Source organism: Chaetodon auriga, chromosome 15 (genome assembly GCF_051107435.1).
Source record: "Chaetodon auriga isolate fChaAug3 chromosome 15, fChaAug3.hap1, whole genome shotgun sequence".
NCBI classification, from domain to species: Eukaryota; Metazoa; Chordata; class Actinopteri; order Chaetodontiformes; family Chaetodontidae; genus Chaetodon; species Chaetodon auriga.
In genome coordinates this window covers 21,930,141-21,942,417 of record NC_135088.1, presented here as the reverse complement: position 1 = coordinate 21,942,417, position 12,277 = coordinate 21,930,141, and the positions used below count along the sequence as shown (strand labels likewise).

At 40.5% G+C, this 12,277-nt stretch overlaps 1 protein-coding gene across 31 annotated transcripts in view; it reads right to left on the bottom strand.

Moving 5' to 3' along the window:
* Positions 1-12,277, bottom strand: part of dlg2 (discs, large homolog 2 (Drosophila)) — a 193,289-nt gene that overhangs the window by 119,635 nt on the left and 61,377 nt on the right. The gene's annotated exons all lie outside the window — the stretch shown is intronic.

Here is a 12,277-nt window from a genome sequence, read left to right as displayed (position 1 = left end):
GTAGACACAAACACTACTGATGTAATGTGTCGTCGCTTCAGTCTATGAAATGGAAAATCTCTCTACATTAAAGTTATTACATGTGCCATTACCAGATCCAACAGAGATTGAGTTCACCACCTAAAACATACAGAGCCTATAGCAAATACCTGCAGAGCTGCATCTACCCTTTATTTCCATTGCTGATTACCTACCATTTTTCACAATTAACTGTGAAAGTGTGCCTTGGTAGCTTAACGGTTACCACGCATGCCACATGGCCTTCGCAACATCTCTGTCTCAATTCCAGCTGGAGACCTTATTGCGTGTCATACCCTTCTCTCTCCCGTGTTTCCTGTGTGCTTCCCTCTCTGCTGGCCAACAGGCAAACAATGCCTATAAAATGATCTTTCTGCATTATGAGAGCTGATTGTATGTGTTGCCTCAAAACATACATACCATCCAAACCTTGAAACGGTTTATTTCACAACAGGAAAAGTAAAGGAAAGAAAGCAAATCCACATATTTGAGAAGCTGTAACCACCACATGTTTGGTAGTTTTATATCAGACTTAAATAAAAGATTATCAAATCTATATTAAAAATGGAATTTTCCATCTATCAACTGAGAAACTATTAAGAAATCATTGTTTCAGCACGACATCCCTCCTTATAACATCAGCTGTCTGTGTTCAGCTTTTACTGGGATGTATCAAAAATAAAGCATATTCTAGCACACAAAAGGACCCACCACTGAGATTTACACAGGCTATATGAATGATTCAGTGGCTGAGGTCTGGAAACATGTATAGCTGAACCTCACTGTGGAGAGACGTCAGTGAGAGTGACAGCAGGAAACTACAGCAGAGAGGGAGAATGGAAAATGAATGGAAAAAAAAAGACTTTGCTGCAGCTTTCTGCTACAGAGTTCCAGCTCCTTACCAAGCCAGACTGCAGGGTGAGCTGGCAGCAAATGTACACACACATATGCCTACACACGCGCACACGCACACACGACCACATACAGCTAACGTTTCTCCCTCACTCATGTATCACTTGTAAAAACTAAACTGTGAATGGCCTTAAAGTCTTTCCTTACCTCCACGCTCTTTTCCTTCTCCTCCTGCATGCCTGTGTATGTACTCTGTGTGTGTGTGTGTGTGTGTGTGTGTGTGTGTGTGTGTGTGTGTGTGTGTGTGTGTGTGTGTGTGGAGATTCAACCTGCTATCTCCCTAGCTGGGAAGTGCTCTCATCAAACTACTGCCTGCTCTCTGGCAGCACTCAGACTGGCTGTTCATTGTGCTGGTGTGTCTGTGTGTGTGTGTGTGTGTGTGTGTCTGTGTGCACGCAAGTGTTGTGGAACAGCAATGAATTGCTTCCCCATCGCTGCATCAGTAACTGCGGCAAACAAGTTCCCTCCTACACCACGCCCCACTGTTGGGAGTTCAGCCAACAGGGAACCACAGGATAGACAGACTCTGCTGCAGCACGGACACTTCCTGGGGTGACACACACACCAGAGCACAAAAAAAGTCTGACTTCAAACAGGAACACAAGTATGTGATCTATTAAACTGGCTGCAGTTACTGTATGTTTGAAAGGTTATGTTCATGTAAGGCTGGCATTGCTTGCATACATGGTGTTTTGGAATGAACATATAGGACAAACAGCCTTTAAATTGGCCCAGATAAATCTTCTAAGTCATGTCAGTACCGCTGCTGTACTGTCTGTCATATGGTATTAGCTTGGCACAAAAGAAACATTACCTAATGGGTGGATGACGGGAAACTGGATATTCAGTGTTTGCAGTTGGAGAATGGTAAACTCTGACACTCAAATAAATCCCATCTGCTGTGACTGCAGATGAAACTTGCCAATTCTTGCCTGCTCATGCAGTGAAGACAAACTTTTTTAACAGTGACGTAAGAAAACAAAAGTGATTTTTCTTTCTTTTTTTCCAATGCAACCATCTAGATTAACTTAATACTAAAGGTACACTTGCCATTCTCTCAAATGAGTCTTGGGAGCCATCACATCTGCTTACACCCTTTCAACCACAACACCAAAACAGAACAGAATTTTTTAGGGAAACACAAGAATAATGGCTGTCGGCTCCATTCAAGCAGCACCTGACCATTCCATTCCAACTGAAGCCAGAAAGTTTCCTTGTTCTTCTTAGCCTCATAACACACTGCCCACGCCAGGACACCACACGAGGCGAACAGCCAGACAACAGAAACAATGCCAAAGCTGCACAACAGAGCAACACTTTGTGAGAAAGACACCCACCAACTGCACTACATTGGATGTGCATACACACACTGATACCTCTAAAATTTGACATTTGGTCACAAGGTGAAAACAGTACAAACTGTACAGTCGATATCAAGTATACAGAATGTAGTACTTCTCTAACACTAACATAGACTATTCTCAGGTAATGTTAAAGTTGCAAACAGTAATATATTCCTGTCTCTTCCCCAAATAATCACAAAAACAAACACTGCTGCTTTACCTCAGTGGATGAACATGGTATTTATCTAAACATGAAGAGCCTATGCATATTTGCTGGGAGGGTTCTAGACCCCCCGGCCCGCTGAACTACTCATGATGCATTCTGTACTTGGTTGGAGTAAACACCAGTGCAGTATATGTGGTAAGTCTGTACAGGAATGTAAACATACTGTGGATGCGAGGCACATGCTCACTTTAACTTCTTTTGTTGATGAATGTCAACAAAAAATCTCTGACTAGAAGGAAACAATGACAGTAAAATATATTCACATACAAAGATAACAACAGGAGATAAGCTTGAAATTTGTAAAATCCAAAATAAGTTGTAAAATGTTTTCTAGGGTTGTAGTTTCCTGCTGGTCACTAGATGCTACAAAGTGGTGTATTTAGTGTCAGCACTGCAGGACCACTTTCGTCACAGTATACTTATAAATCCTGCATAAATTACATTTGGCGTTATGGCTCTGGACCTCCCTGCCCTTTCATGTGCTTTCGTGAAAATCTTGAAGCAGCCAAGACCCCATAAGGAACAGAACAGAACAGAAATCAATGACAACAGAAATGACATCAATTAAGTCAGACATAGCATAAAGGTAGAGCTAGGGTGGAGGTGGGGTTTAAAATGGCTTGCAGAGGAGGCAGCGAGGGTAAGCAGGCTATGATAGCTTACATACGGCGTCCTGTTTGACATATGCCAATAGAGTGTGAAGAGAAGAATCAGCTGAGCCATCGGCCATTGAAGCTAGAATGTGAGTTGAGCTTGACTTCTGTGGCCTAAAAAGTGATCTGATGCAGTCTCAATACAGATGAAACTTCACAAACATAGGTAGCCTTTTAGTTTTCTCTTTATTTGCTGTTGTTTTCAAACTGAAAGAAAAAAAAATAAAGTGGATTGAAGTAAAATTAAGCAATTGGATAAAATATCAAGAATGTATACTGTATACAAAACTGAACACAAGTCAAGAATGGAACACCTGCAACTGTAATAAAGTGACAAAATGAAACAATAAAAGAAAACAAGATTAGACTTGATTATGAGGTACCAGCACTGGTCAAATCAGATTGTGTTACAGTACGTGGGCAGCCTGCGCTTTTTTGGGGGGGAGGAGGCTTTGGGAGAGTGATGAAGCATTTTGAGGTCCCTGGAATTAAGTAAAGGAAAAAAAAGGAATCCCTGGCATAGTATATTTTCTAACTGTTAGTCAGCTCCTAATAGCCCCAAAATTGTGAGAACTACCGTGCAATGGTAAAGGTATCCAAGACATCAGCTTGTGTTTCTGTTCTCTCTGCACAGATCCTGAGAGAGAAATGTTACTGTCCTGCCAGAGTTACCAGACTACCTCCCGTCTTCAAGGCTACGATGATAAGAGTGAGGGGAAAAGGTTTGGCAAGCATGTGATGGAGTGTGTTCCCGTTGCAGATATAGTTTGATTGCTAAACCTTCATGTAGATTATAATGGCATTTCCACAGGTTGGGGCTGCGTACAACATTGCTGCAAACTGCTGCTGAGCTAGGGAAACCCATCAAGTTGCAACAGGTGCTAAACAGAGTGTCCTAATTCCTGTTCCAACCAACTTTCTGACTGTGTGGGACAATCCAGCCCGAAAATAGTGAATTAGCATGATAGTTATTTGACCACTTGATCTGATACCTAATGACTTATTACAAGAAACAGCAACATTGAGGCATTCCACAAGGATATGGAGTGTCAGCCAGAGGGGGAACGTAGCCAGCTAGGGGGGTCTGGGCACATCCCATTAAAAGCCAAATGTGATGGCCTCAAATACCACTATTGCATCATATACACTGATCTTCATTTTTGCATACCTAAATGAGTTACCCTACCTGATTGTAAACGTGTAGTGAATTACTGTTTCTTAGGGAGAATTAGGCTTGTAAGCAGGATAAATTACTCAATGACAGAGTAAACCACAGATAATAACAACAGGGTTTAACAATGATAATGCTTCAGTATTATAAAGAAAGACTGAAAGAGAATTTTTTTGTTTCAAAGACGATTCCTCAATGGCAAGACTGAAGGAAAGTTCTCTTCTCTAATATTATGAGATCATCTGAGTCACACAGCTATGACTGCTCTTTAAATGATACGCTTGAACATTTCAGCAATACCATGGCATCTGCTTTGAATACTGTTGCTCCACTGAAGGTTAAAAACTGACAGAGTTGACTGACAGAGTCTCCCCATGGTTAAACAACAGCAGCGTTAATGAGAGGAAGAGAATCTGTCGAGCCGCTGAAAGAAAATGGAGGAAAGCTTGGCTCACAGTTCACTGTAATATATTCAAAGAAGCCACGACTGTCTGTAACAAAGCAAAAACATCTGGCAGGAGAGGATTACCTCTCCATATTAGTACAGAGAATGCTGGAAACTCTAGAATAATATTCTCCACTATTGATCAGCTGCTCAGCACTGCCCCCACCCACCCACAGCTCTCTACATCAAACTGTGAAGAACTTGCATCGCTCTTCACTAACGAAATAACCTCAATCAGAACCAGAACTGCTGCTGATGTGAACACAGATAACCCCAACGAACTCTGTCATACAGATGGAATCATGGGAAAATTCACCTGTATTACATTAGCTGAGCTCTGCAAGTCACTGAGTGTAACTCATCGCCCTCATGTGTTGGCCCTGTTCCTACAACATTTTTAAAGTGGTTTCAGTGTTTCAAGTCATGTCCTGAAGATTATAAATACATCCCTGCAAACAGGCATCTTCCCACATCTGTTTAAAACAGCTGCAGTAAAGAAACCCAACCTAGATAGTAATGCACTCACTAACTACAGGCTGATATCCAACCTTCCATTCATCAGTAAGATAGTGGAAAAGATAGTTTCAGTGCAAATTGACTCTTTTCTTAAAGAAAATAGCAGTCAGGAGGAATTTCAGTCTGGCTTTAGAACAAACCACAGCACTGAAACTACTCTGACTAAAATAATCAGCAACCTTGGACTAAGCTGATTCATGTCTTTAAGCCGACTCGATTACTGTAACTGTACTGTTCCTGTTTTATCTTATTGTATCTTATCTTATCTGACTGGCCTCCCGGAAAAAAAAAAAAAAAAAACACTGAGAGACTTCAGCTCATTCAAAACTCTGCAGCTCAGCTATTAACCACAGAGGAGAGAGCACATTAGTCCAGTTTTAGCTGCTCTGCACTGCTTCCTGTAACATTCAGGGTTGATTTTAAAATGGATGAGGACCAAGCTACATTGCTAAATCCTGTGTTCTGTATTTGCCTTCAAGAACACTACAATCATCTGCTGCTGGTTTGTTGGAGGCTTCCAGCAATAGTTGAAAAAAAAAAAAAAAAAATCAGAGATGCATCCTTTCTCAATTATGCTTTTGCACTTTGCCTCACACTTCTGCACTGCTGCACTTCTTTCCAATTGTTGTATTTTACTTGATTGTGTGCTTTCTACATAATCTATTTTTAACTGTATTTTATCACTATTATTCAGTGGGTTTTATTGTCCAACATATGTTATGCATTGTCCTTATTTCATCCTTATATATCTCATTCTTACCATTATTATCAACGGGGCTTTATTGTACATCTTATTTAACATTAATTTTTATGCTCATTTCATGTCTTCTTTACGTGAAGCACTCACTTGGAGCATATGATTTCTTTATTGAAAAGCACTTTGAGCTACCTGTCTTTGTATGAAAGGTTCTACACAAATAAAGTTTCAAAAGCATTTCAGGACTTTTAAACTGTAAAATTGCAATGTGAGGCTGAAGCACAGCTTGCATTTTCTTCAGATGACGAAGGCCTTTTTACAAAATTGCCTGCTTTTGTGTGTTTGCAATGTGTGCTCGAGATGCCTCTGCAGTAAAACATACAATGTAAATAAAGATAATTCATTTTTTCATTAAGTCCATAAACGTCTCTGTGGTGTAGGTTATATGGAAAATTCAGCACTTTCACTGGACTTTTTTATGCTTACTGCCAGAATCGTCAAGTTGCTGACACCAGTGTTTTCCTGTTATTTCCTAACTAGCCCATCTAATGAGGATATCTCATGTCTGTGCAATCAGTGCAAATTGAAAAAATGCCCCAAGTTTGGGAAGCTCAGTAAGCACCTGTGGGGGTGGGTGGCTAGCCAGTCAGCCAGTCGCTGTTACCCAGCAGTTACACAGACTACTGCAGCTAACACAGCAGACTTCAGCAACAATGGCAGAGGATATTCCTAATTTTCATACTGCTGTTATGTATTTTATTTAAATAATGTAGCTTTTGCAAAGGGAAAAATGTTTACAATATGACCAAACCAGCATGAGCATCAATGAACTAACAAAAATAGTATCAGTCTGAAGTTGCTTCTAAAGCAAAAGAAGGACAAGCTCCAACTCATTGTACATTGGCAGTGAAGTAATGCAACAAAGCTCTGATGAATCTGGTTCCTTCCAGTGGTCAGACAGGGGTTACCCACTCTCAGGTACATGATCATCTCTCAGACATAATAATTTCTCTTTTTTTAAGAGCACAAGAGGATACTGCACAGTACAGCTGGTTTGTCATTAGCCGTGTTATTTTTTGCTCCAGCCAAGCCTGGCCTAGCACATGCAAAATAAATTGATTTAACATTTTTAACATTTTCATACTGCATACCACTACGAAAAGCAGTATGCAGTATGTACTACATACTACATACATATACATGTTGTATTTTGTGGCACAATTTGCAATCAAATGCTACAATATTTATTTCCTAGACATTTTTAAATAAATAGAATGAAAAAAGACTCACAAAGCTTGTGTTACACAGTATTTACGATGTAGATCAAAGTACCTCTATCTGCAGTATACTTTGACATTGTATTACAGTGAGGAATAATTCTTCCTAAAGATTACTGCAATGGGAGGTATGGTACTCTATATTGCTACTTATACATTACTTGACAAGGGTATTTGCATCACTGTGCTGACTCTGAGCCCTGCACCCTGGCCATAGTTCAAACACATGCACCACTGATCCTTCCAACTGAGCAGCAATCCCTCAATACTAAATCTTTCTTAAATCTTTCTTAATTCTTTCTCTTAAGCTACAGTTTGAAGTGTACTACAAACAGTTCTACTATCATCACTGCAACAGGCAGGCTTGACAAGCTGACAGACATTTCGCGGCTTATCTGTAAAAATAACTGGGAATGCCTCTGCATGAAGTCTCATGCAGCCCATGTGCTCAATTCCACTTTTCAAAGCAGTAACCTCAATCTATTTTAGCATAAGCTAACATATGCATTATGATACTGTGTTATTCTATATATATTAAGGGTGAAACGAATATTGTTTCATACACTACATTTCCATTGAAGTACAATGTACATTTTCATTTATCTGCATTATTTGAAATGTTTGCTTTGGAAGTGTCTGAATAAAATGCTGAAGTTCCCTGTGAACTTGTGATACTATGTAATGTGACTGGCAGGGCTTTCTGGCTGTACGTCAGATGTCACAGTGAACAGAGGAGAAAAGAAAATTCCAACACAAAAACCAGTCCAGCAAATGAATAACATCTGTAATGCCAAATGGCATTAGTGGTTTTTATGTGAGTTTGAGCAGAAATCACTGCAGACCAGTGCCAATGGATCAATCAATTATTGATCACAGAGAATGCTCATGGAGGGACAGTTTGGACAGTGAAGAGAGGCAGGGAATAGGAGTGGGAGTACTGCTGATTCTAGCCCCTCTGCTATGGAGGAAGGCACACAACAAAGGGAATGGAATGGAGAACTCGTTAAATGTAATGATTCATCACCCACCACTGCAGCGTTAAACCAAATTAGTTTCAAGGTCTACACTGATACTTGTATTTGTCAGGTCTTGCTGGGCTGCCAAGAAAGTGACAAAGTCACATGGTCTGGATGTCACAGGCTTAATGGTGATAAAGGATATCCGCAAAACCACTGCTGTGATCCCGTTTCCATTCCATTTTCAGATGCTATTTCTCCAACCTGTGAATGACCCACCATTTCAATTTGTTAATCAATCAATAGTGATAGAAGTGCTTGTTGATGTTACTTACAGCAGGTACAAATTGGTAATTTTTATGAGATTTAAGATATGAAACTATTTTGGAATATCTTTGCGTAAATGCAGGTAATTTCGTAAAGTAATGATTACAGTGCAATGTTTGCCATTATGACTTTTACCCTTGTGTAAACCTCGTGATTTCCACTTGCAGCTCTGAGTATCTAAAAACCTCAATGTTACATTTTACTTCCACAAGTTGCCCTCCTCCTGCTGAGAGTCAGTATGGGAAGCTAAAAGTCCTACTCTGTGCTTGATAAGTATACTCTGAAATATCTGAAACTATACTGTTTATATTGGTATATGTAAAGACAAAGAGAGATTGGGAATTTTCAGATCCAAAAGTGTCTTCATGCCATGTTAATTTGAGTATGGCACCCTTGACAGATCATGTTTATACAATACTGCGATTTAATTTGTTTATACTGTGTATACTTAAGGAGTGGCTGCACTTTGATTTCTAGATTTCTACATACTTTCTCACTGAACAACAGGGGTGGGGACCCGCTGGTCTCTGGGCCATTTGTATCATGTTATAATGATATAGCAGTTACATGCAGAATAGAGCATGATGAGTTTGTTTTCTTGTTTTGGAAAAATAATTCAAAACACCCCACAAAGTGACTGACTAACATCTTTGATTTTTTTTTTTTTTTTTTTTTTTTCATTTTAATTTTTAGAGAAAATTTTGCGGTGAATCCTTCTGCTCTTCCTCATCCTCATGATTAACTCACATTAGCAGAAACTGTATTGTTTTCAGTCTTTTATTCAGTATAATGAACTTGTGAAATATGAATTATAAGAAACTGCTATTAATGACAACTTGAGTATAGTGGCTAGCCATTACAAACATCACATATGTTTTGAAATGCCTCGTGAAAACGACGATCCAAAATAAATTACATTTGCCAAAACCTAACACACAGACTGGTTGGGATGGGGGGGGTAGGTGGGCTGGACTCAATGTAGGACTGATGTCTAGCCAAATACAACGTGAATCAACTGTTTGAGCTTTTTCAGCAATAAAGGAAATAACATATAAGAGCAGCCCCAGAGCACAACACACAGAATGGTATCACAGCAATGCATCATGGTACCAGCCAAGTAGATGACTATCATGCCTTATTTTGAAATAAAAGACAAGCCAGGGGATGTGCTCGGAGTGATGAAAAAGGCTAAGCTCAAGATTCATTACAGCTTCAAACATGCTAAACTGGATGAGCTGTACGGACAAAGGCTCTTGGATAAAGTTAATGCTCTTCAGTGGAGTTTGGGTGCCCAACAAGCAGCTTTCAAAAGACCACATTCTCCTTCAGGGGTTTGGTGAGAGGTTTCAGGACATGAAAAGTAAACAAAAGCAACTGAACATTATTTGCTACGCTGTAGCGGAACCAGCTGATGTGCCTGACTACCTACAAAACGATATAGAGCTGCGAAGCAATAATCTAGTAGCAGCTCTTTTCACAGCTGACTCTTGCAAAGACTTGTTCTGCTCAAGACTGACCAGCTGTGAGTAGCATCATCATCATGTCTACCATTTGACATTAGACACCTCACCAAAGAGAAGCAGTTCTAGTCAATGCAGAGGTTAGTGTGATATGTGTGTTAAATAATTTTATATGGCCATCCTGATACAGCTGCTGCCCCCTCCAATTGCATATGCATAATTTGTAACGTTTCTACTCAGGATGCTTTTCATTGTTCGTCTGCAAAAGTCAACAAGAACTTGGCATGGAAATTTTGCCTTCTTAAGTTTCCTTAAAAAATCCAGTCGTTTCTTTGCAGGGTGGAGATGTGTGATGTCCGTGACAGAGTCTCTGTGATGCTGATTCCCAGGATCCTACAACGTTTATCTGCTCCACCTCAGCTCCACTGATGTAGACGTGTCTGTCTCCATTTGCCTCAAACTAACAATCTACTCCTTGGTTTTGTTAACATTGAGCAGTAGGTTGTTCTCTGTGAACCACCCTGCAAGATTGTTGATTTCCTCTCAATATGAATTGTTGTTTTTTGACCATTGATGGTCCTGTCTGCAAACTTTACAAGAGAGTTCTGTTCTCCATGTCAGGGATTGCAGTATAGGTGTACAGCATGAACAGGAGGGCACACAGCCCAATCCAATACCCAGTCCAATATCAATTTGAAGTGTGGTTCAAGCCCTGAGTGGGAGGCTGGCCAATCAGTTTCATGCTCAACGTTGTATTGAAGACTGATCTGAATAACAACAACATTGTGATGATGTTCTTGTAATTTTCAAGGTGTGTGGTGGCAGCAGTGGAGATGGCATCCTCTGTGGATCTGTTGGTTCTGAATGCAAACTGGAGAGGGTCCAGACTGGCTGGGATGTTGTCACTGATGTGCTGGAGAACCAGTTTCTCAAAGCACTCCAGAGTTAAGAAAGATCACATAAAGCAACATGAAGCAAGAGGCACTAGGTTACAGGCTTGCTAGCTGTAGATTAATGGTTTATTTTGAGCCTAGGGTGGTGTAGTAGGATATTATCAGGCTCAGCAGCTTTACTTGTATTCACTCAGCAGAATTCTTCTCACGTCTGCTGTGGATACTGACACTGGCCGGTCCTCTGGAGGTGGGGTAGACTTGACAGCTGACTTTTTGTTGAGGAGATCAAAGCGAGCATTGAATGTTTTGAGCTCATATGGCAACGTGGCCTCACACATGATGGGGGCGCACGTGTTTTGAGGCCTGTGATGAACTGGATCACTTGCCACATATCTTTAGTGTTGTTGGTATTGAGGACTCTCTCCAGTCTCTGTTGATGTGTCCACTTTGCCTTCTTGATGCCAGCTTCCAGTTTTGCTCTGGTGGTGTTGTATGCTTTCTTGTCACCTGAGTGAAAGGCATCTTTTTTTGGCTCTGGACATAGCCCTCACCTCTCCATCCATGCTCCACATGCAACGTGTCCTTAATCGGGAAATATCATCCATACAATTTATGACACAGTCTCTTTATTCAAACTAAGTCCTGGTTAATCAGTGCACAGTGCCTGACAAGAACAATCTGATTGTGATGGTGTCTTGAGGGCTATGAAGCAGTGCTATGAGTTATGTCAGTGCTGATATAAAACACACCAAGAATGCAAGTGCATATTATGTGCAGTGTACCAGTATACACCCTTAATGTCATGCACTTCTGTCCACTCGTTACACTCTGAATGCAGGAGTCTTTATTTTATGACACCAACTGTGCACCCCTGCAATGGAATCATATAATGCACGAGTTGTTGTTAGGCTGGAAGCTAATTCCATTGAGTGTTTGCAATAGTGAGTGATCCAAGCTTACACTGAGCCTACTTAGCAGGCTGCATTAACTCCTCCATCAGCCAAGGTTGAAGGTGGAGGTGACTATAGGGCACAGCTTTGTGCTGCTGTATTTAAAGAACAACTGTATTAACCTGAACCTAAAAATGATCAAACAGCATCATCACATCAACACTGTTAATAACCACAGCAGTTTGGAGAGAAGATTAAAAAAATAACTTGTTACTATACAAACTGCTTTTTTTGCACAGCCTTCCAGTTTTCAAAAAGACATTCATATAACAAGAGAGCATGTAAACACACATGCCACATAAATAAATAGACAAAACAACACCTGTACACCTGCGCTACAGCCCCACAGGTTTGCCTCCTCTCATTTACTGGGCTTCACGTGGAAACATCCCCACACCACTTCCCCGTTCACACACACATGCATACAGTCCAG